This window comes from Odontomachus brunneus, unplaced genomic scaffold, assembly GCF_010583005.1.
Source record: "Odontomachus brunneus isolate Ranch 3 - 2012 unplaced genomic scaffold, Obru_v1 Obru_scaffold_122, whole genome shotgun sequence".
NCBI lineage: Eukaryota > Metazoa > Arthropoda > Insecta > Hymenoptera > Formicidae > Odontomachus > Odontomachus brunneus.
In genome coordinates this window covers 940,162-967,058 of record NW_022639572.1, presented here as the reverse complement: position 1 = coordinate 967,058, position 26,897 = coordinate 940,162, and the positions used below count along the sequence as shown (strand labels likewise).

The following is a 26,897-nucleotide window of genomic DNA, read 5'->3' as shown; positions in this document are numbered from 1 at the left end:
TAATTTAAATAGTTTTTTTGATTAGGTGCGCTGCGAGAACTTAGCCCACCTTTTTTTGAAAGTCTATTTTTTTGTATTTAATGACCGGAACTATTTAAAATTGTTGCAAAGAGCTCTAGAACTTTTCAATGTTTTAGGATGTTCCCACTCCTATCAACAAGTACAACAAAAATACATAAGAAATAAAATTGAATATAAGATATAAACGTTTTTGGTTTGCTGATATACGAAGAAATTTGGTTTAAAAAATATGAAATCAAATGTGTAAAATTATTTGTAATATTCAAACAAAACATGTAAAAAGTCGAAAAAAATTATTTATATAAATAATTTCGCGGTTTGGCCGAAATTCGAACCATTTTTGACTAATTTAGCACATATTTGAAATATTTCGATTGGAATCTCAGCTAAAGAAATTTAGAATGATTCGTATTTCAGCTATATCAGTTTTGTTAAAATTTTAATTAAAATTGCCTGATGTCGGTTTGGTCGAGATTCAAATTATTCTTGACTAATTTAGCACAGATTTGAAATATTTCGGTTGGAATCTCGGCTAAAGAAATTTAGAATGGTTCGTATCTCAGCTATGCTGATTTTGTTAAAATTATTTAATTATATCTTGTATTCAATTTTATTTCTTATGCATTTTTGTTGTACTTATGTTTATCTACTTTGTTAATAATAGAAATCAGAATCTAAAAAACAATAAACTGCCCATAAAGCTCAAAGTAATCTAAAATGAAAAAATATGACCTAAATATTTTTTGTACTTCTACATTTGTGCCAAATTAGAAAGAAATCGGAGTGTATCTTTTGTGTATGTTTACTTGTCAGTTACTAAATGGTTTATATACATTTTTCTTATTGAAGCTGCAGCCTCTAGATTGTTCCAATTGAGAGACATTACTGACACGTTTGCGCAACAATCGGTTATGATATAAGTCAAAGTGACAATATACTTGTATGAGACGTTCGTCACAGACGTAACGAAAGATTCAGAGAAAATGTCTTTATTCTTATTAGATAAGAATATAATAAAGGATCATTATTTATATCGTGTACCACGTCACTTCGGCTTTACATATAATCGATTATCACAGCAGTGTCTCTCAATTTTGACAATCAAAAGTGCTGCAACTGTGTCGGAAATATGTATATAAAGCGTTTAGTAATCGAGTGTACATCCGCTGAGCACAGGAGGAGACTCGAAGAAACACGTTGTTCGCTGTATTTGTCTAGGACTTTAAGAGCGATTTCTAATGCCGACTCACATGAATAGCGGCTACTCACGTGTTGACTGTCTCATGTCTCAACGAGTATTGCCTCCAAAGTTGCTGCGAACGCACGTCTCAAGTTGAAACACGAGACAAGCATACGGACGCTCGTCGTTGTAGTCGTAGTCGTCGTTGTCGCCAAGCAGTTGAAAATAGAACGTACCGAGGAGTAATTAAACCTGCTAATGCAAATGGATAGAAGGCGACGGGAACGATGGACGGATATAGAGAGAAAGAGAAAGAGACGATGTTCTGGGGAAGGCGTTGCCTCTCCGAAAACACACCAGCACCAGCAGCCGCCGCCGCGGCACGGCACTGCTGGAAATATAGGCGAAATATGCTAAGAGCTAACCGGAGCCCTCGCGGTCTTAGCATAACAACGTCCTGACATTCGGCGCAAAACTTCTGAATATGCACGAGACGCTCGGAATTAAAACGAGATCCACCTTCGCTCTACGCAACGTCCTTCCTCTCCTCCGCCATCGGCCGCAATTTCTCCATTTCAAACGAGGGCACGTTATAGTCCCCGCGAAGGATATCGAAGAATATTGACGGAGAATATCCTTCAAGGTTGTTAGCAACTCGCTTGCATCCAATTTTGATGGTCGAGCGCGCACCGTCTGCTAAGAGCGAAGTTGTTAACGACCCGCGCTGCGTACGGAGTTTCCGACGGATTCATTTGTTATGGAACTTGCGGGAGGGAAATGACTGAAAGCGAGTTAAGCAACGGGCTGTTTCGGGATCGCTGCGAAAAATGCCAGGACGCATCGACGATAATGTCGCGGAAATGTCGCCGAGTCCGGGCGTATTGTCCTTTTGTTGCAACAACGAGTTGCCCGGAGTTGCGCCATGTATCGAATACATTTGTCAGAACTCGACGAAACGTGCGACGTTTCTCGTTGGATCGCCGGTTTCCTCTTATAAATCCTCCCGTCTAGCCATAGGGGAGACCATGTGTCCACTATGGACATTTTTACAGAATGTAAATATAGAATGTAAATTAGGAAAATCAATACGCGATGTCGATCAGTTTACCATTCCAAGTAGGAATTTACTACTGGCATCAAAGTGGCCCAGTACCGATTTATGGTAAATGTTACTGGCATAGTACCAGATGCCAATAGGGGTTTAGTATTGGTGTGATACTGGGATGATAGAAAAGGGCCAGTATCGGGAAACTATCACAGTACCGAAAATCTATACCAATATAAAAAATATACCAGTATAAAAAATATACTGTATCAGTATAAAAAAAAATATTGATTTCTAGCACTGGAGAAGTATCTATTCCCACTGGGCCAGTATCGATTCCTAGTAATTTTTATTATTTGTACAATTGTTAATATCACAACTATATAGTATGGAAAGAAAGATCAGACCATAGTCGGGCTTACTCTCGTTTGTACCTATACATGTCTATTTTTAATAGTCATATGAGGAAAAAATCTGCGGGACGACGACTAGAATCGAACTCGTGTCTTCTGCTTGTTAGGCAAACGTTCTTACCACTGAGCTATCTAGGTTTCGCGTTAGTGACTTTTCCGTTTTCCCATAAAGGACATTGGTATCGTCCGTTTTTCGGTACCGGTACAATACTGGCCCAATATCCTCTATTGGCAGATTGTATACGATTCTTACTTGTATCTAGTACTGATTCTACGAACAGGGTCAGTATCAATAATACAGCTTTTTTAATACTGGGCCACTACCGAAAACGACAAACACTTTTCGCTAACACCCCAATACACGTACGGTACGACTATCCAGTATCTAACCTTAGTACGGAGCCAGTATCAATAATACAGTTTTCTTATATTAGGCCCAGTATTGAGCCAGTACCAAAAGTGGACATTCGCTTTTCGGTATCGACCCAGTATCGGGCTATTTTTCCGTACTGACGAAACATATACGATTCCTACTTGGGATCCGAATCTTCCATCGTTCGAGTCGTATCTTCTATATTCCTAAGCAGTTTGCGCGTCTTGAAAAGTGATTAGCTTCGTGCGAGGTAACGAATAGATCGGAATCGCTCACTGAATTAGCATGTATCCCGTTGTATTTGCATTCCGGGGTATCTCGCTCCACGGTTTCGGGGGAGATGTGGATAAGGTGGTAAAATTATACGCGCCTTAATCTCGCCACGAAGAAGCCTGAAGAGACTGCGGCTACGTAGCGTTGGGCTGCGGGCCATTAACATGGCAATGGCGGTTGTTACGGCGGGTCCTGCCTGCACGGTCGAACGACAACTTTGTCCCCGACGACGAGTATGGCCGTGGAGGACGAAGAAGTTGTGTACCTCGGGGAATATATTAAGCGTAATCTCTCCCTTCGTGCCGCGGAAAATCACCCCGCAACAAGGGCGACACGGTTGACTTCCCGGTTTACAAACGGGACATACGTCGGCTTCCATATATCGATTGTATGTGCTATGATGATTATTTCATGCCGCAGAATATTAGCCGTTTTGCTCACGCGAAGGTTGACGGCGCATCAGCGGCGGCATTAAAATATTACAGCGCGTGTGTAAATGATGTTAATTTGTTTCGGGAATTATTTACTATTAGTGGGATCACACGAAATGAGTAGAATATAATAATCGCGAGAGGGGGGAGGGACGAAAGATACGCACGTATGATACGAAAATATGTATTGATAATGGGATATCCATGCATAATCGTAAAGTAAATTTTATTTTGCCGTGTTGGGGGCGAAATCCTTGCGCGAATATTCGTATTCGATTATGAGCAAACTCAGCGTAAAGCGCAAAAGTACAGCGTGTGCACAATCAGCTTAAATAATCATAAAATTCTCGACGCATAAAGTACGTCATAATTTGCCAGCCGCGCGATAAAACGAGTGGCAGAAAGTAAAGTATAGTTATGGGACGCGGTAATGTGTCAGTGTAGATCCCTTTTAGTGCGGTAATGAGATAGCATGGAGTTCGTTGTTTCATTTCGTGTCGATTTCAATCGATGTCGCGTATAAGACAACAAAGCGCTATCAGTTTCACGTGTATGCAGTGCACACGAGTCACGAGCGCGCGGGAGCGATAACTTTTTCCCGGCGCGACATTATATCGTATCACCGTAAAAAAAAGGGAAGAAAGAGAGAGGGAGAGAAAACTCGACCCGGATTAGTAACGTCCACCGAGTGCTCTCGCGCCGATGGAGCTTGTCGCTCGCGGCGCGCATATTCTGCATCAGATCGAGAAATTATTATCGCCCATTCAATCTGCAATTTACCGACAGTCCATAAAAACACGCACGCCGGAGACGAAGCCATCGAAAGCTGCAGCGATAAAAATCGAATGACGCTGTAAAAAAAAAAGATAATAATAATAATGCCCAGCCACCCAACCGGCGAGTTCCTGTTAGGTCCGCGGGGCGCATGAAAATCGCGAAGCCACGCTTCAGATGAGTCAATCTGCCAATGACACGATTCCAGCGGCGATGTTGATGCATGCGACGAGCGTGAAAAAATATTTGAAAAAAAAAAAGAAAATTAACGATCTCCGCACACTGAGCACCATATTCTTTCCGTCCGCTCGCGGATCGTTTCGACGATTAAAATCTCCCTTTTATCGGCGTTCCATTGCGGGTTTACGCGCGCTCGTAGAGCGCACCTGACGGGAAGTGCATTATCGCCCGAAGCCGGGTGTCGGGATACGCGAAATAATTTCGCGTTTTCGATGGCGCGCGCGCCCTCCGAATTCGCAGCTCCGAATAAAAATTTATCCCTATTACTGTGTTGCGGAAGTGCATGTGTGTGTGTGTGTGTATGCACAACTGTGGAGTATCGCGGGTACGGCATCTGGCCTTTCTAAAGTTATTTTGCTTTTAGTACAAACCGAGTCCGGTGCATCGACTACCTCGTCTGCCACTGAAATGCAACGCCGGTCATATAATTCGACAGAATAACCAACGACAGATTTCAATCTCGCCTATGTTCTGATAGTGCTGCCAATGTAAACCCGATAGTTTTTACAAACAATCACCCGAGTATCTATCCGGTGCTCCAATTCGCAGATGCTGTCTAGATACCCGAGTTCTAACTGGAAATAATTAGATAAAATTTGTATACACATTATTATTGTTGATTATTTGGCTAACCTGTATTTCGATAGGTTGACATTTATTATATTATATTGAAATATGATGCGAGTAATTACAAACCAATAGTAAGTTTTGACTCTTTATTAAAATCCGTTATATACATTAATGGTGATATTTGAGTATTCGAGTAATTGTCATAGTAACAGTAAACCGAGTGGTCATCTGGAAAATATCCGACAGAGTCGGAATAATTTTTAGGTGCCTGAATGTTGACAACACTAATTTTTACAGTCTGCTATCGCACGCATGAAACGCGCTCTCTACCCCCTCGTTAAGTGTGATTTATAATAGGAGATAACTTTTTTATACTTCTATAATTTTATAATGCAGGAAGTAAGCAGACTCAGCGCAAGACATATCGTTTGCGAAAATGTATTATCGCTCTTTCGGTGTTGAGCAAGCGACACATTCTTTCTCGCAGAACTCATTTCACGCAAACCTCTCGAGAACAGGTGCGGAACAGTACGCGTGCCAGGACATGCTAGCGACGTTCTCATTGATCTCTCGCGGACAAATGCAACCCGTGGCCTTCGTCGTGGCGCGTTTACTCCTAATTCATTTCCCGAGCCGCGACAATCGACAGAAGTGTCAGGGCGACGTCGTCGAGATCGAACGCGGCCGGTGGGGTCTCGATAAAGTCCCACGAAACGCTTCCTTAATGCGAAGATACAGCGCCCGTTGGAAGTTATATCGGACGCCCGACCAGAGAAGTAAACCCAACTCCTTTTTCACGAGTCGTTGCCGTGCCGCGCCGGCATCTCCCTTTCAACCGCACCACCCTCGCTATGACCGCTACTACCATCCCTCGCGTCGCTCACGCCACCCTGTCCCTCCACCGAGTGTAATTCTACGGGGTGACCCGCTGCAAATAGAAATGTAGCACGATGGCGATGCGTGATCTCGCGGCACGGTTATACCTCCTCGATACGTGAGATGGAGGAAAGAAAGGAAGTAGTGCGAGTGACGTTGCGAGAGTAACGACGGGGCGAAAGACGATGGAACAGAGAGCAGCACAACGGGGAGTCAGGAACAGAGGGGAGAAGGAGAACCGTGAGCACCCATCGGCGCGGATACGGAGTCCGTTGCGCGCGATAATAATTCGAGACACGTCGCGCCGATGGATTCGCATGGATAACTCGGATCCTGTAATTACCTGTCCGATACAAAATCGATGTCAAAGAAAGACCTGGCAAGAGAGGAAACGTGATCGAAAACGCGACCGTTTGTCGAGAAGGGGCGTGAAGGGGTGGGATCGGCGTGTGCAGGGAAAACAGGGGAGAGTGGAGCTGCGATTTATTATTCCGACACTCGCGCGCGCTCGCTCGCTCGCTGCTTTTACGATCCACCATATTTCTTGCCGTGAAGATTACCGAACTGTTGGATCCGAAAGATTGATAGTGCTAAGTGTTGTCTGACGAAAACAGAGAGCTCGCCTGATGCCACCGAATGCGCGGGGGCTACGCCAATAAACCGTGTTTCGTTGGCGGTTAATTACTTGATAAAACTCGCGCGCGCGGGTTATCGGGACGTTCGTTACTTGGATCACCGGGCTCGTAAATGCGATCGGGGTGTGTCTCGGTGAATTGATCGTCGTCTCGCTGGAGAGCAACAAGAGAAATCAATGCAATCGTCGCGGAACAATTGGATCGAGTTGATAATTACGTTCTTCGCCATTGGGACTGTCCGAAATGTGAATTTCATGGATATGCGTCGCATATGATTATGATCAATAAGTTCGCGAGAACTGTAACTGACAAGAAATACCCTCCAGAAATACTTGACTTCACCGGGCGTGTTTTTTTTTCACAGATTTATACGAAAACGAGTGGAAATAAAACACAATGAAAATGCAATTGAAAAACAATATCGTAATGCAACTGCAAATCAGTGAAATGAAATGAAAATACACGTGCGTTCCAATAACGACGGGATGTACAATTTCAATGTACAATCTCCTGAAACAATGATCCTGGAAAAAGGACACGCGATCGAGAGGAAAACTTTTGCCGAACTTTTAAAGCGAATTTCACAACCAATTTAACCCTCCACTGATAGAGTTCTGTCTAACATCGAGGGTTGCATGTAATCGATAGCCCTCGTCTCTCAGAGGTCAAAATGACGCGAAAGTCTTTGGATGATAATTATTCTCGGCAGAGACGGATGGTGATCAAACATTTCCGCATATTATTATTTTACGCAAAGATTATACTCAGTAGTAACGATTCTATGGCGAAGGGAAGGGGAGATAATTGGCGAGATAATCAGCGAATTTGCTTTGAGTAATTTTCTGAGTAATACTGTTGCACAATTTGTTTTATGTTAGTGTGTATAAATATATTGCGTGTATGAAACCAAATATCTCGACAAACGGCAACCGGAGATTTGATTGATATTCGATATTTTATTCCCCCGTGTATGCGATAATTCTCTGATGAGTTCTATGTAACGCATGACCAATCCATATGTGCATCTGTATGTAAAACTCTGTCCTGTTGGCAGTTCCATTATAATAATAAATGGCCAACGAAATATGCCGGTATGCACTTTAATCAATGAAGATTATGATTTTTCCCTTCCTTTACAGTCGTTATGTCGAAGCCAACGGAGTGATCAGTATTCACACACTTAAAAATTTCTCCCATTCGTACATTATTCAACTTATTTTCTTGTCTGACGTGTCAACACTACTGGCAAACCAAAAAGGCAGCAAAACGCTGGATATATGAGTCGGAAGGGAAAGACGTCGACTGAATGTGCGTTTTGCTTTTGTTCGTTTGTCATAATAAACAGAAGACAAAATTGCTTACGTCTGAAACGTTAAGTGAGCCTGACTAGAGCCATCAGACACAATTCCTTGCATCGTCCTTCGAGATTTAATAACTGCCGAGCCTTGCCGTTGCTATGAAGCCTCGGCGAAGAGACAGAGCACCGAAAATCACCGTAGTTGCAGTTGCTATGGTATGTTTGCCACGAGCAAATATTCTGCAAGTCCTTGGTGTGTCGTTATGTCGAAGGATTCTGTTGGGATATGGCGCAAAAGGGAGATGGAGTGAGGTGGGAGTGCCACCGTCTTTATTTGTGCCACTCGAAGCCAGCTGAATATTGTCGTATATGTGCAGTGTTGTTGAAAAATGTGCGAAATATTTAGAGAATATTTTTTGGCGAGAGACACACTCCGCGAAATTACACGGACCGACCGTCGCGGTATTCTTTTGAGGGAACAAATTCGAGAAATACAAAACAATCCAAAGAGTAGCAAACGGCGCTTAGTTTATTTGTATAATACGTTATTAATATATATTTACGTTATTAATTATATACGTTATTAATTTGTATAATAAGAGTATGTAGAGACGCTTTGTTTTTAAAAAGAAGTCCCGTACTTGGGGATTCAGCAGTTTCGAGCGAGGCGCCAGCAGAAATCGCGCGTTGATTTCATTTGCACTAGCACAAGCACGGTAATCTAACATAATTTCCGCGATATGTATATGTTTCTCGTGTATGTATTACCGCGTCATAATGTCATAAAGAAAGCGCGTTCCGCTTGAAAACACGATGAATGTAACGCTTAATTCCATCAGCGTTATATTTCTCATCTGGCGGTTTCTCTCTTGCGGTTTTATTTGCGCGGCGGAACCAGCGGCAACGAGCGAATCACACTCGCGTGACATTCCAGATAGATTTGGAAATTAAAATCACTCGCGTGTCGGCGTACGCGACGGTCGGATCGTTAATTATCCACGGTCCATTATCTCAGCAGCGGAGTCGCGCGTGTTCCGCGGCTGAACCGCTTCCGTTTCCGACTTTTATTTACGAGGTTACCCATGCGACAGATAGAAAAAACGGTCTGCCGACCGCAGAAAAAAAGGCGCCTTCATACTGGCTAATTCGCGCACTTTTCCTTCGACGTCCCTCCTCCTCAATTGCCCCACTGTCTCTTATTGCTATAGCAAACAATGCGCGCGATTAAAACGCTGAGTTGTATGCACGCATGGCGTGTATATATGTGTGTGTGTGAATGTGTGTGTACATATATAGTATGCAACGAGTATAACGTGTATACACGATCGAACGGAGATTAAATGTTCATGACAAAAACCGACGTGCTTTTTACGCGCTCCCACCGCCATTTTATGATTATTTATGGCGCGAATATATTGCGCGATAAACGACATCGGCGAAATTGAAAAACCGACAGGTGTCCTTTGACAGATTATCGGCCGGCCGACAAACGGGGGAATAACTTCGTGTTCGGTTAAATCGATTTTCGCTTAAACAACTTTCGTCAGGATATTTACTTGAGCGATTTGATTGCTGCTCGCGTACGCTGGTTTATTGTCGACGGTTTAATCGGGACGCCTGTGACTCTACGCGCGTTGTAATATCACATCATGGTGATCAAGAAGTATCGGTGTTGTGTCAATTTCGGCATAGTCATGATATTTGTGAATTTGCAAAACAAACATGTTCCATGTGTTGAATATGCTCGTGAAATAACTTCATGAAGAACGAAGTATTTCAAACATTTATATTACTTAAATATACACGCGAGACGTTCGATTTATGATATTTATCGCAATCTGCCGTGTTATATTGCATTTTTCCGAGGCACAAAATTCCAGCCGAAGTTAAATCTATTTTGATTCTATTATGAAACTCAGGTTGACTATGGTGAAACTATGGTGAAACTTAGGTTTGCGGATAAAGCGTTCACTTATCATTCGTTTAGTTTTAGACTTTGCAGTTCTTCTCGATGCATTTGCATGTTATTGGCAGGTGCAAGTCACTGCGACGAGTGCAGTAATCGATGATTTCTGCGAGTGTCCATCGTCCAATGAGAGAGTTACGATGGTGCATCGCATGGACGATAAGTCATTCGCGTCGTTAAATCTAGAGAGTACGCGGTCATCATGAGAGAGACTGAAATTTATGTACACAATCGAATCGAGACAGCGCAGGATGCCGAGCGATGATTAATATATACCGAGCACTGTTTGTGTCGAAACTGTCGAGCGAATGATTGCATTTGGTGTGGTATGGCTAGTATCTAAATAGACTCGTCTCGTCATTTGCCTCCGCAACAATCCTGTAGCTCTCGAATCCTTCGATAATGCGGAATAATGTTGTACTAACGTCAGTATATCTCATTGTGTGCACGCAGATTGCACGTAGTCGATTGCCAGCACGACCAGCGCGGATAGAGATTCAATAATTTGTCGTGACTCTCAATTTGACACATACTGAAAATAGAAATATGTGTTTTAGAAGAGTTTTCTTTGTTCCTTCAGCTGACACGCGTATGTTGACAACTGCGAATATAAACATTGTTACGAGAGTGAATTGTATTTGAATTCTATTTCTTTTGTAGAAAAATTAACATGCTGTATATATTTCTGCTGCGTATATTTCTCGATGTACTCGTATTAATGCATCGAGAAGAACTGCAAAGCCTAAAACTAAGAATAATAATTGAACGCTTTATCCGCAAACCTAAGTTTCACCACCTGAGTTTCATAATGGAATCAAAATATATTTAACTTCGGCTGGAATTTTGTGTCCCGGAAAAATGCAATATAACACGGCAGATTGCGATAAATATTATATCATAAATCGAACGTCTTGCGTGTACATTTAAGTAATATAAATGTTTGAAATACTTCGTTCTTCAAGTTCTTGAAGTTATTTAAAAAAATTACGCGCAAAAGTACATCAGGTGTCGCACATGTCTTAACATAAGTACTAGTGCTGCTTGTGCGAATGTACAATTTTATATATGCATGCGTGAGGTGATCGGAAATCGTAAGTGACTCTGGTAGTTGAGTGTTAAAATTCATACGGCGCCTCTGATGCGCGACGACGATTGCGCTCATTAACCACGTGAAATTGTTTCCGATCGGGTCTCTCGATCCAATCATCCTGTGCGCAGAATCTATTAAGAAATGGAAATTATCGGCGTCGTTTGGCGACGATTCGCAATTGCCACGGGGAATCAGGCAACGGACTTCTGAGAGTCTCTAGGTAGAGCTCGCTGGAAAATGAGCGAGAAAACCAAACGATGCGTGCTGAATGAGAGGATGTTTGGGAATGCACGCCCCAAGAATTCCTCTCGATATCTTTTCTCATCCCCGTAAAAGTAAAAAAAAAAAAGAAATAGAAGGGGGGAAAGGGAAAGAATAAGAAAAATCGGAACTCATTTTCGGAAGAGTGATTTTTCAGGAGCACGCTCGAAAGTTAGATGATTTAGGCGTCGCGTTTGACAGAAAGTATGCGTGAAATCTATACGACATCCCGTCTCGCTACGGATATATGCGAATGAATGTAAAAAGTTTTTACGTGGATTTATGACACGAGGTAGCGATAAGAGGATAACCGTGCGCCATGGAGAATCGCGCATATCGTGACGTTCGAAATATAAATCGTTCGATTCGGAACGGCATACGCTTAACGCGCTATTGTAATGACGCAGTGTGTGACGATTAAAATTTCCATCTGGAAGCGGTAGATCACAAACTGATTTCCATACCGCGATCACATCTTTTGCAGACGCGCCGATTGCGTCAACGGGATCGCAAATCAATGCAGCGTGCATTAATCATCGATCACGCAAAGTACACTTCATTCTGTCACGCGATGCGACATTCATTCGTCACGTAAATCATTTCTCCGAGTTGCAAATAATACATGACACGATTAGGAAGTAATATGCAAGAAATAAAAATGACCGAGAGATACATTGAGAAAATAAATATGTGAAAATAAATGAAAAAGAAATATATTCGGTTCTACTGATTTACTTGAGTCTAAATTCTTTTATTTAAATGAAACAAACAATCGCTTCTCCGCGAAAACCTAAGATCTTAAGAAAACATTTATTTTCTTATTTGAAAAATACTTTATATTAGTATAAGTAAATTATTGTTGTTAGTAGCTACCAAATAATATGTAAATATATTATTCAATTTTTTTGTTTTTGTGCATATATTTGAATACAATCATTCATTTTACGCACATTTGTCGGTACTAAGTCCCGTGTTCGCGATCGAAATCCGTATGCAATGTTTTTTGCGCTCCGCTCGATTTTTCGCACGAGAATACCCATCCACGGATAAATAATGAAACACATAGGATTTTCTATCTGACGGAAAATTAATCAGTTAATCCTATTGAGACCTCTTTCTCTTTCTCTCTGTCTCATTCTCTACACATGACGGAGAATGGCGTTCGTTTGTAGCTTCTATGCACCGCTTTCGAAACGACATCTCGGTGTTGCGCCGCCGCCGGTGTGTGCCGGGTTGCATCGTTAGTGCAACGAAAAAAGAAAACCAATGACGACATGGTCTGTCGAAAGATTACAGGCCAGTGTGCCAGCAAGCGACAAAAACGCCCCAAAGCAGATTACATAGCCCCCCCCCTCCGGTAGCATATTTCACGTACGCCTGTATTCCTGTACACCGAAAGCGTAGCGTGTGCGTTTGCGCTCACGTGATATGTACGAGATGACTGCTATTTGCAGACGGGATCATAAGTGTATATGTATCCAATATGCAGTAGCGTGTATCAAAGTGCGGCGCGCGCGCTATGTATGATCATATACATAGAAGTGCGCGTGTATGCGTGCAGAAGTTGCGTGGATGTTGCGTGTCGAACGCGAGACAAATATTTGTCCGTCGTGTGTGTCTCGGATCTCTGTGTGTCGGTATCGCGTGTAGGTATTTGGTACATACGACAACGCGACACGGCGACGGGCGGAGTAAAAGTGGACCGTGTGTGATGTGTGGATCATAGACGTACATGAGTGGAAAATCTGGTGGCGTAAAGGTAATCGTTCTGGAATTAAGCAGCCCGTAAGGGATTAAGACGCATATATAGTCAGACAGCCCGGGAGAGGATATCGCGCGCTTACGGTGCAACGCTTTTCAACCATTGAGCGCGTTACATTGTACCGGGCTATATCCGATGAGACGAAGAAGAATGGGGAGCACGTGTGATAGCAATTTCGCCGACGTTTCCTTACATCGCAGCAATTTCATCTACGCATCACGAACACGCCATTTTCGCACATTCCGCGCGATATGTCGGGTTTTACACAACGCGAAAAGTAATGCATAGACGGTTTTGCATTCCGGTTGTTATATCGACCAAGTACACGGAAAAAACAATTTTGTCGGTGCGACCGAATTTTGCTCCAGTTGCTCCGGTTGCTCAGAGATCAAACGAAAATTCGACTGTAGGAACAGAAAAATTCCTTTATGAGGCTTCAATGAGTATAGTCAATTGTTTTCAGTTGCCTCAATCGAGTTCTGATACCGAGTTCGAATTGTTGGAGCGTTGAATGTTCAGACGAATATTTTCGGTTGTGACAACAGAAATATTAGTTTTCATAACAGAGATATCGCTTCTGATCACCTAATTTTCAGTTGGTTCCTATTTGGTTGCACCAACTGAAATTTTTTTTACGTGTGTACGAATTAATTTTGATAAAAATCGATGTTGAATGATAAGCGTCTGACGGTGCGCGAGAGCTGTAGTAAAAAGTATCAAGTAAAGACAAACGATAAAAGGTAAACAGTAGTCATAAAGTGAAGAGATAACAACGACTCGGTACAAGTGAAAGACAGTCGAAGACAATTTTTCACGTGGATAGCTCAGTGTTTGGAGAGAGCTTTGTGTCAATCCCCGGAATAAAAGAGTTTGCGGGAACGGACGTAGAATTTTCGAATTGTTGGAGCGTGGATGTGAGGACAGCATCATATACTTTGCCTGTAACCGAAACCACTCGTACACACCAATTGTGCGTCGTTTTTTCATTTAAACTATGTCCTAGTGGGCAAAAAACCGGAAAGTCTAGGTTGAATTAAAACCACGAGAACAGTAGAAAGGATTCAAGCGAAATTTAATTACAGTTCACTAGATATACGGATATATATATATAGACAAAATGTTTTTCGTGTTGCTGAAATATTTCTAAAAATTTCGACCGTCTCAAGCGATTGAAAATATTCGTTAATATTCGTTACACAGAGACACAATGTCGTGAGCACCGCAATCAGTGTGTAAATTAATAAAGTATTTTCATTAGTACGTACTATAAAGACGCGCAAAAAGTTCTCTTTATACCCGAGAACAATAGAAATCTCGTTGTTCGCAAAGGGTTTTAGCAAAGGGAAATAATTGAGTCCTGTTTTTCTCCGGTTGCGGCGACCATTTTGTCGTGTTTTATCATCCATTTTTTTATTGCGCCACCCTTCCTCTTTCTTCCTTTATGCATACTCATCCTTAGTCTTGTACTTTCGTCGGAGATAACGCCGCGTTGGCGGAAGGTAATTTTCATGATAAGATTCTCGAACATTGTTTTACATTTCACGTACAAACGGCACTATCACAACCACGTAAAACACTCCAGGCGCCACCATTTAATGTTTATTACTTAACTTGCGTCGTAAGACTAAGACATCTTTCCATCTTATGATTATTGTTTATCTTTTATGTCGGCCGCTTATGATACAGTGCCTCGTGAGATAAAAACTTTTTCAGACGACCAAGTGCTTCTTCTATCCTTACGTACGATTCAACTGGACGTTAATTGGTCATCACTCTGTATTATCAAGTTATAAGTATGTGCTTTAAATCTACACGCAGTTGCCACACACATGAAGGATTATGTCCCTTGGGGACTTGAACGAGCGTGCTTTGTACTCCCATGTGGCAAGCAACAAGACACATTGATAACCGGGCGATACCACATCGTAATGTGCCGTGAACCTTATGGCACTCAAGTGGAACATTTTCACATTTCGTGAAGATGAGTCGCATAAAAGTGGAAACGAGAGGGGAAGCAGTAGCGCAAGGCCATATTATTGATTTAAAGTTTTATGGAGATTTTTACACGGATTTTTATGAAGTAATCATATATGCTATTTAAGAGTGAGATGCCAGATGAGTATTGGTTTTAGTAGCACGACATAAAATAGCTATATCTTAAAATTATTGATCATTATTAATGATTATCGACAATGCCAGCTGTGTAAATTCCTTTCCAATTATGATCGGAAAAGTATACGTAATTTATAATATTTTAAAAATTGAATTTTTAAGATTTTGTGGATCTTACGTTTTGTCAACTTTCTATGTACAGTCTGTCAAATAAGAGCGTGGTCGGGTTAATTTATAAGAAAATTAGTAAACAAGATTTTAAAATACATATATGCATTGTGCTCAATCAAAACAAAGATGCAATTATGTTAATAATGCGTCCAATCACCACCGGCGTCGATAATTGCCTGGCATGCTTTCGACCAAATTTACCTATCGAGCCACGTTCCGATAACTCATCGACATTTTTTTGCCATTGTATCGGTGCACCCACTTCTGTACGAATACTTTTGACTTTCTCATGTATTTAGCAGCCGCTGATTGCGACATTTTCGGATCTTTCGGGTAGACGTAAAGAACTACAGCCTCGTAGCGCGACGAGGCTATTTGGCACTCATGGCGCTCAACGTGTTTCTCTTACTAAAATTCAACTGAATCTTTCTTGACAGTGCATTAAGGACAAAGGTTTCCTTTATCGACTCACGAAAGATTTAGGGCGATATCTTTTACCAGTTGTGAATAAGGCCGACTACGCTTTTACTTGACAGACTGTACTTCGGATTGTTCTTATCATCTCGATGCATGTTACTTTCTAATCTTTATAATCAACAGATTTATTCCTATTTTCTGTATGAATGTCATGATTCGCTGGCTAGATACGATATGACATACGATACGACATGACACGTAGTCCTTTCCGAGCGATCGCAAATGAAGACAATACTTCGATTACACTCTCTTCGATCGTGCGAACAGTCGATTGCCGCAAATTGCGTACAGAGAACCTCAGCTTGGCACACAGGGTGTGTTATCGACGTACATGAACCCTTTCCACACGCGTGTTCTCCTTGCACGCTAACATGTCATATTATCAATTACGCGCGATGTATACAAAAGGGACATCACGATGGTGCACATTGTCGTTGCAAATATTGCGCCTTTGAACACGCGCGCTCACACATTCTGGTCACGTAGCGATATTCCAATAAACCGCGGCAGAAAGAGAACACGCCGGCATAATCAGCCCTTACTACGAGGCAAGGATAATCCGAGCTTGGTGGGATATTTTACGTTTTTGTTCAAACTTAGAAAAATCCTACCGCTACCCGACGGGCGAGACAAGAATTATGGTATTAGGGAGCTCATACGGCCGCGGTACTCGGAATAGTTCTCCGTTCCGACACAGAAAGCCGTTCAGCCAGATTCTGATAACAGCCATTTCGACGAGACAGCGAAAATTAACGCATCCGTATATTACACGCCACACGCAGGCCGCACGTGAAATATGAATATCGGTGCTTTTGAGGTGTTGCTAATTTCAACATAATAATAATAATTCGGTAATAATTAATAATAATTAATAATCAATTTGATAATAGTTTTGCTAATTGCAAATTAAATTGGCTCACAAATTGCGGGGGAGAATGCACTGTGATAAAAGTCGTTTGAGGGATCCGCGTTCGTCTGTCGCGTTAATTGCAATCCCGCACCGTCGAAAATTAAAAGAAACGCGGTCGCACTACGGAGGATAGCCGAAACGAGCCTTGCGAATTGGCATTAATTTCTATGGTAATGCCGGCCGTGTCGTGGCTGCGCCGTGTAACGGCCGGAGAAAGTGCAAACGTCGGTTATGCACAGTACATGCGCTTACATCGTCGTAAAAATGCGGCAAACGTGCGGTGATTTGAATTTTATGTCTAGCCATTTTTGGTACGCGCTTCTCGCGAGGTCTGCAACTCTTCTATCTCGAAAGTTACGCTTACCGAATTGATATTTGATGTAGCTCTAAAAAAAGACGAACATCATATTTCAGCAGTATCCGTTGAAGTTTATAATCTCTCGTTAGAAGCTGAGTATTTTTCACAAAAAAGAGGAAGTAGCAAGAATAAGCATGTAAGGATAATATATGTAAGAAGGTAGCAAAGAGACAACTGTTTTCTGAAAATTTATCGAAAAATCGAAAGGCCATATAATTGCGTAGGGAAAAAAATTGATGTGCTACTGTTATCGATACCACGCATGTTATCGATCCCAAGTCAGACAAGGGATGAAGCTTAAAGGATAATGACAACGATGGTGACGCCGGCGTCGTCGCGTTGGAAGAGATGTAGCAAAGCGTTCACCTCTAAGCCAGGTAGAAACCGTCAGTCTGCGAGGCGTTTCTTGGCTCCAGGATATTGGATTGTCCTGTAACATACCGGGCCGCCTACACCCACCTTTCCTCGGGTTTGACGTCGAGATTCTGAGCTTTACCTACAACGTGGCCGCGACGAGACGTAACGCGACGTGCGCTCGCGGCGCCCGTGTCTCCCGTCGATCGGCGAAACGATAGTCGGCGCTGTCAGATCCGGAATTGCTTTGGGGATCGTTCGAGGTACCGATGTCCATCTCGCGCTCACTCTTTTCCTTGCGATTTTCCCGGGTGTCCTGGCTGCATGAAAAATTGATTCCGTTTGATAACGCGCGGGAAAAGAATTCGCGGAATTCCCCTTGCTCTCCTCGCAAAGGCGGATTTTCTTTTCGTATGACGGATGAGTCGCGACGTACAAATGCAATCGCGAAAATGCGCGTTATTGTGTAACAAAGCATATATATATTTTTTTTTCAAATCATCATATAAAGTTCGTTAATTGAATTGTCAAAGAGCGTGTTCGACCTCGAAGGTGCTTTCCCAGCGTCATTTATGTCCAACCTGGAAAAACGTCATCGCGATGTCGCGAGTATTAGTTTGCTCGTTTATAAACTCGGCGGTTGACGATAATCCCGGCCGGTGGAAAACAAAAAAAATGCCCCGATGTCTCCCTCGACCCAACGAATTAAATGGCAGTCTGAATGTGCCGGTGCAGATTGGAAAATTCGAAACGTTCGCCACACGGTGCGCACATTTTTCAACCAATGTGAAATACCATCGGCATACATGGCGCGCGCACGGGAAAGAGCCGATAAAAAAACACGGGCTAAATCGAATGTCCGGTCTGCCGAAAATGATTCGCGAGCACGGTGTTGCGCGGTAACCGCGCGTCGTGTACTTCCGTCAACTGCTTCTTTTTTGCCGTCGCAGAAATTTCACCGCAGATCTAGGTATTATCTGTGAGAGCAGTTCGTTCTGAGGGAAAAAGAGAGAGAGAAGCACGTGCAATTTGACGAATCTCCAGCTATTTTATGAAGAGAGTGCGGAAAATGCGGAATAACGACGACAATAATGAGAAAGAAATGCGTATGAAGTGTAATGTACACTCAAATAACGTTCAAAAAACACACGAGAATTCATAATTACCATTTGAGTATAATTTGATTTCGTAGTACGTAAATGGCACAATAATTACTGTAAACAACATCCTTCGCTCAATTATCAGATAATGTGCGAATAATTGGGTTGCAGAGCTCACCTGATAATTTGTAGATGAGAGTAATTAGATCGGCACGTCGCTCGTGCTTCTCTTCTCATCTCGGTGTTTTCTACCGTGTGGCGAATTCGCACTGACATACATACCCACGCACATATATATCGCTATCATTTGCCAATTGCATGGCTCGCGTCATAAATTGAATAGCATCCTTAATTAAATTCCGCTCATTCGTCGAAGGTAACTCGCAGCGTTCCGTTTATACTCGAGCGAGAGCCTCGCGACACGTTCTCCAATTTTGCAAAAATTCGAACGATTTCCCTGTTATCGACGACGATACCGACTTCGTTCATTTCATAAAATTTAATTTCCATTTTTTTTTTTAAGGATAACATCAAGAATTTCTTAATTATATGACGACACATAAGTATGTCGAAAATGCGTATGCATGTGTAATTTTCTGGCGGCGCAATCGATCCAGCACAGCAGGAAGTAGGGAGTACAAAGAGGTACTTTCTGACGCTTTCAATCATCAAACGAGACAAATTCGCAAACACAAAGTAGCGTTGACTAACCTACTCTCTCTTATGCGCGGTTTCTTACATAAAATTTCTCATCGCGGTGAATCAGAATACATAACTCGACGCGAGGGCCAAGCGAAAGAACTTTGAACGCATTAGTCCTGCTATCTTTTGGCGGGCTTACAAAGAATGAATATACATGAGTACAAAGGATTCTTTTAATCTCACGCCCCAGTAATTTTTTCCGCTAGAGAAACTCGTAATAGATAATATTTTTATAGCGGCGGTTTCATATGGTATGACGTCCAGTATAATTCTGCGGCAAAGAGCCTTTTTCGTGGAGAACGTTGCCGCTTGTCTTGTATTTGCCGACAAAGCACCGAGGTCGTGGCATAAAGATGAAACTGAGGTAAAATTAATGGCTCCCGCGCGGTAAATGTAACTATATATTGCATGTAAATAATAAAAAGAGGTTTCTTTGAAAATCTAGGTTGATAAAATAATGTATATAGCGTCATCCGCGGCGCTGATGAAAGTTAGCCGAGAGATCTACGTTTCGTCAACTTTTACGGCACACCATTTAATAACGTCTGGAAGAAAAAGCACGTTTCGTGCGAGTAAGCAGAGAAATTCTGCTTCGCAATGAATTGCAGTGTCGAACTGGAATTAATTACGCACAGCGCGAAGTGTATCGCGTAATTTCTAGAAGCTCTATGAAAGCGTCCTGCATCTGATTGACAGAATAATAATTATTATTAGGAAAGTACTAAATATATTATGCCCTAGGTTATTATTAACGAAATATATATCCCGCTTCTATATATACTATTGTAAGTTTAAATATCATAATTTATCTAGCATATAGATTACGTAATAATCACATTATCTGAAAGTATCACGTAATTAAACAGAATCGATTGTATAGTTAATTGTGATTTATGCAATCATAGGTAATGCATGCCGGATCGCACATAAAATTTCGTGCCGAGTCATGCATACTTGCAGCTTAATCCGTCGCCGCGCGGCGAGGATTTAAATCGCCGAATTTCGAATTGTTCCAGTAGCGGCTCAATACTTTCCTCATGGAACACGTTTCGATTTATCCCAGGAGAATGGAAAGGCAGCAAACTTTGGGAGAAGAAGAAAGGTGGTTTCCGCCACGTGATTCGACAAGGGGTTGAATAAAGGCGAGTTAGTTCCAGGAAAGCCGGAGGAGAATCTATCCATGTATCCGTATTATCCCTTAGCTGCCGACACTTCGACCAACTCTCAACTATCGATCCGCACCACATAGTTTATCTAGCGTGTCGTTCTCCTTTCGCAAACCTTAAGAATCTTCTTTCGCAACTGATTTCATTTCCACTAAGCAGCACAGACTGCTGCGTCGTGGAATCGAATCTTTCCAGAGATTCATGCTCGAAACAGGACGAGAAGAACGATTCAATATTGCATGCGCAATATTGAATTCAATGTGTGTACGCGCAAAAATCCTCCTCGTTAAAATTCAGAAGCGATTATTGACCTTTTCCGAATGCAATAATATTTTCCTGTCCTTTCGTGGCTCAACAATGTTGTTATTCGAGTTTAAAGAACCACATGACGCAATATATAAATTGAAATAATTCAGAAAAAAGAATAATCAATAAACGTGTGCGTCGTATCCACGCATGGTGCGTTTGATTGGATATTTTTAGTGATAGAGTTAGGGAACGGAATTGCATTAACGGCGGCCTTTGTAGTCGTTTCGGTTACTGAGCGATACATCCAATATCGATACTGCACACTGCGCTCCCATCCCTTAACCTTTAGGCTGCTGGCATTTTTTCATTAAAAAAGTGGTTCTTTTTTCTTAAAAATTTTTCTAAGTAACATACACATGGCGCAGAATTTTGAGATTTGTGCAGAGCCACAAAAGTAGCTTTCCCGGCAGTCTAAAGGTTAAGAGGATACCGGAGCGAGCGACGAACTTGATAAGCGTCGATAACGTAGAGCAACCATCAAAAAGTAGAAAAAGTTATCATTATTTACCGACGATATCGAATTTATGTACACAGATACTTATGGAATAAAGACGATCATTAAATAGGTGTTAACATGATACCGCTATCATCTTTTCACAGATGTTATGCACGTGTGTGTGCTACGTTGTCATTTCAATTTTTTTACACATAGACGTTACGTTAATGTGAATTACGTTGCTGATATTCGCATTCTCTCCAAAATAGGCTCTTACTACTTTTCTGATGAATTCTTCAAACCGCTTGTGTACTGGGTGCATCAAAGAAAGAGTTTTTAGAGAAGAGTAGGCGCAAACGTAGTTTGCGAATAATTTTTTGAAAAATACGTCACCTATTATTTGAGTTTTCAATATAATTAGCAACGGTAATTTGAGATCATTTTCACTTCGCATTGACCAATGTTACACTTTATTTTCGCACGTAATTTTATCATATAAATTGGAGCAGTCAGTGGGCTGTAATTCTTGAAAAATGAAATCAGTGTCACGATAGCAATAGTTCCACATAGTTTTCATCTTTGAGGCAGGAATTTCCTATTTCATTTATGCCTGTACTTTTACTATACAAAAGCATTTTTAATTTGGTCAAGTTGACACAAAGTAAAATTTGTTGGGAAATGTTGACGTGATATCGAATACTTTTGCAAAACTATTGTCTCGTGCTGATTCGACAAAATTAAAAACATGTCGTATATAATACGACATAACAAGTTATCAAGTATATTAATCAAATAATATATATAATGCATAAATTGAGTATATATAAAACATATATAGAGCATAAAAAAGCATATATAACATATACAGAGCATATAAATATGACATATTGTAATATATCAGTTTAACGTATCATCAAGAAATAAGACATCCGACGAGAAGGAAGTCTGCCGAGTCGAAATTTCAATTGGCCATTGTTATGCAAAAATGATCCAATTCAGAAAATTATAAGCTTTTATCAATAGATATTCTATTCATATCTTTTTAATCCAAACAAAAAAATTCAAACCTTACAGATGCTTGAAATTAAGAAAGTCTTTAATTTTTTACCAGTCACGTCTTTTTGCACATTTTTCTAAAGATTAAGCTAGTCAGTACTCTTAAAGAGATGGAAATGCTTGACTCGTTGAACTATTGCGAAAATCTCAGAGCTAAATTCTTTGGTTGAATCATTCTTACGTAACTCCGGTGAATTGCAAATTCCAATTCTTACTTTACTTCCCTTCGGACCCAATGCGATTTACATCTACGTGCATGCAATCTACGTAAAGTGACGCTTTGTATCTACTATATGAGCGTCTAAATTGAGCGCTCACCATTGCGCGTCGTCCCACGGTGTCCAGGGTCCACCAGCCATCCTGTCACTGCATCTGACACTGCAATGGTCCTCGCATCCCACGTCGCCTGTAATTCACTCCCGACCACGGTAATCTAACGGATGTTTCACGAAAAATCCCGTCTCTCTTGGGGGATACACTCCGAGTTGCGAATTGCGTTTGAAATATCGCGAATTGCATCTTGGAGGCTATGTCGGCCTTTCGGATAAACGACGAGTATGTGTAATTCAGCAACGGTCCGATCGAGTTGTAGTGTATCGCCTTGATATGACGCTTTAACGCGAATCGCTTACGAAGAAAACGGAATCCGCGAGCAAAGGGAACACGTGACGCGAAGGTCGATCTCGCGAAATCTTTCGACGCATGGGTGAAGTAATCTACCAGGTATAGAAGTATGAAACCGGAATTTTTTTATACAAATAAGACGTCTGTTGTTCGAAAGTGATAAATAATACTTTATTCAAAATAATTTCCACTGTTTTGAACACATTTTTCCCACTCTCTGGCAGTTTATGAATGCCGTGCCAAAAAAACTTTTCATCTTTTGAAGCGAACCAGTTATCTAGCCATTTTTCCACATTTTCATACGAATCGAAGCGTTGGTTAGCGAGAGCGTGTCCTAGCGATGCGAACAGGTGATAATCGGACGGAGCCAAGTCTGGAGAATAAGCCGCATGCGGTAGTAATTCCCAACTGAACGACTCGATCGTTTCCTTGACCCGTTTTGCTGTATGTGATGGGGCATTATCATGGAGCAAAATGACATTGTGTTGCCTTTTTGCATATTCTGGTCGTTTTTTAGTCAATGTTCGATTTAAATCGATCATTTGTTGTTGGTAGCGATTAGTATTGACGGTTTGACCAGGTTTCAGCAGTTCATAGTTCATAGTTCATAGTTCATAGTTCTTCGTTCCTCACGTCAAAATCACCACTTTTGAATTTTTTAAACCACTCGAAACACTGAGATTTACCAAGAGCATATTCACCGTAAGCTTCGACAAGCATTCGATGTGATTCTGCAGCAGTTTTCTTTAAATGATAACAGAAAATCAATGCTGTCCGCAAATCATAGTTAGTAGGCTCGAAACGTGACATGTTTAAGGTTATACAAAAATATACTAGAGAATGAAAGTTGGGGTTATGTTTGTTGACAATATTCGTCAGCTGTTAGGAGAATATAATAGCGCGGCAGTAGCGGTCTTACGGTCACTAAACTGAACGCTGGCACCATTTATAGGGGAATTCCGGTTTCATACTTCTACACCTGGTATGCGAAATTCTTACGTACGACACGGAATATCCCTAATGTAATTTTTTGATTAGTAACGTAGTAGACTGCAATATAGCTCCGCAATATTTTTGCGGATAACAGCTCCGCAATACTTTTGCGGATAATAACTCCGCAATACTTTTGCGAAGACAATTCCGTAATGTTTTTTACGGATAACAACTCCGCAATACTTTTGCGAAGACAATTCCGCAATGTTTTTGCGGATAATAACTCCGCAATACTTTTGCGAAGACAATTCCGTAATGTTTTTTACGGATAACAACTCCGCAATACTTTTGCGAAGACAATTCCGCAATGTTTTTGCGGATAATAACTCCGCAATACTTTTGCGAAGATAATTCCGCAATATTTTTGTGGATAACAGCTCCGCAATACTTTTGCGATCTGGTGAAATATGCAAACCTATCAAATTAATAATCGCGAACGCGAGTGTGAATGAAAAATCATACTTAGTAAGACGTCTGTCTTTGCTGGATGGACTTGTCGCGCGCCGTGTAAATAAACAAACAACTGTTCGCATATCTGACTTGTGTACATCGCGTTTTTCACGAGGGATCAATGTTCGCTAGCATTGTCTCCATTGTGTCCTGCGTTAGGAAACTCTAACTCTAAGTGAAAAATTGAAACCTGAAAATTTTCCGACGATCGTGAAACAAATTTTGTGAGCAGTTTATATAATCACGTTAGATCGCTTCGCGCAGATGCCACACGATATCGAATTTTATTTAATAACAAAGCACAAACTCTACTTTATAAAATGCAATCGCGATTCAAACTGACGCGAGAGAGAAAATTGAGAAAATTAACAACTGGCGGAAGATCTATGACGCAGGTGATGCGATTGCGCATTTTCTATGACACAATCTCTGTGGCGCAATCCCTTTGCGCGTTGGCACAATTTCTTTGCGCGTTGATGCACTGCTCGAGACATCTCGAAGATCGCATTCAATAAAACTGAATAATTTTACAAAATTTTGAATGTTCAGAACGTATACTCAATACCTTAAGCATCTACCAGATAGTGTTGAGGTTTGATTAATCAAAATTTCTTCCGAAAAAATCGACGACCTATCAGTAATCTAAGTTAATCAATTTCTAAATATATATATTGGGAGAAAAATACTTGAGAATTTATTTGCCAAATTTATGTAAAATATGCATTATCATTAATATTATTTGAAAAAAAGATCTTCCAATTGTTTCGAACAGTGCGATTTTTATTGGACAGCACGTACATATACTACAACTACAGCAAAGTAAATCGCATTGATTCGATAAGCATGCACTACATTGAAAGACTTTTTGTCTTTCTATTATCAATATGTTTCTTGTTTTGACTCACCAAACCGCCGATCAGGGTAGCCACATTCTGCTTTCATTTCTGGAGCAGAAAAATACCATGTCACCGATTAAGTACGTGCATTGATGACGATTTGAGTGAAGATATTTGAAGGATTAAAAAAAAATAAACGCGATATTTTTCACGTTGGAAGAATTTTTCGGAATGCATTCACACTTGGAATATTCCACTTACCTTTTTCTAGACGTTGCAAATAAATCTCTTAATCAGAACAAATCAAAATTTTTCAAGTGGTGATGTTACTCAGAAAAAATTCTCCCCACATGTAATTACGATTTAACGCGATCTTTGATTCAATTCAAATTATTCAATTTCGAGCAAGAGAATTATCAGTCTTGTCGGATTTCTAATTACAAATGTTAATTAATGAAACTCACCTTCGAACTAACCCCGCTCGGCTCGAGCCAGATCCTCCGGCGCAGCAGCCCCTAAGAGTCGGCTGGTCGTCTGTTTGGTCTCTGCAACAGAAAGCAGATTTAATTTAGTATTACACACACCAATGGAAGCATTAAGGAACTCGATTTCAAACAAGAGAATTTTCAGTTTAATCGGATTTATCGGAATTATGAATTCAAATTAGTGAAACTCACTTTCGCGCCAACTCTGCCAGGCTCGAACCGAAACCTCCGGCGCAGCATCCTCTTAGAGTCGAGTGCTCGTCTCTGCAACAAAAAACATATTTAATTGAGTATTAATTAGTTACACGACGATGGAGACATTAAAGAACTCGATTCCAAACAAGAAAATTTTCAGTTTTGTCGAATTTCTAATTATAAGTACAAATTAGTGAAACTCACCTTCGAGACTTAGACAGGCCCGAGCCGAATCCTTCAGCGCGGTATCCCCCAGGCATCGCATCTCTTAGAGCCGCGTGTCTGTATCTGCTCTATTGGATCTCTGTGACAGAAATTTAATTTAATTTAGTATCAATTAGTTACATGCGACAGCAAAATGAGGAAAAGAAATTGTCGTAACGGCACGCTCGAGTTCCTTTCCAATGCGCAATAAGAAATAATTAAATCATGACTGAATAAAGAAGTAATAATACCCGATTAATATGGATGATATTAATATCTGATCGACAACCATATAATAATATTCGGTAGTATCAATTAATTATACACGACAGCAAAACGAGGTAAGAAAATCATCGTAACGGCACGCTCGAGTTGCTTTCCAATACGCAATAAAAATAATTAAATGACAACCGAATAAAGAAGTAATAATACTCGAATAATATAAACGGATGATAATATTTGATTGGCATTGAGGAACTCGATTCGCGACGTTTCTCTATCTAACAAGTAAGAAAGTAAAATTTAAATAAATGAAACGCGGTAATTACCCGCTGCGGTAAAGCCCACAACACCTGCTCGCGTGATAAGTACGCGATCTCAAATCGTGTTAATTATTGCCTTAATTGTGGCGAAGTTAAAATGCGATATTAAAAATCGGCGCGAAATAATTTAGAAAATAACGCGGCAACTCCCGCGATGCGCTCGCCTCGGCGGCTGATAGCGTTATGGCGTGCCTGGCCGCGCCCCCCCCC

The 26,897-nt window shown here is 41.1% G+C and overlaps 1 protein-coding gene and 1 long non-coding RNA gene across 6 annotated transcripts in view; one reads left to right on the top strand and one right to left on the bottom strand.

The window, feature by feature from the left end:
* LOC116849647 (TWiK family of potassium channels protein 18-like) overlaps positions 1-26,897 on the top strand; it is a 155,493-nt gene that overhangs the window by 105,504 nt on the left and 23,092 nt on the right. The window lies entirely within an intron of this gene.
* The window catches only part of LOC116849648, a 19,208-nt gene continuing 18,456 nt past the window's right edge, over positions 26,146-26,897 (bottom strand). The window contains exon 3 of the long non-coding RNA XR_004379184.1: positions 26,146-26,245. This is a non-coding gene — a long non-coding RNA (uncharacterized LOC116849648). The remainder of the gene's footprint in view (positions 26,246-26,897) is intronic.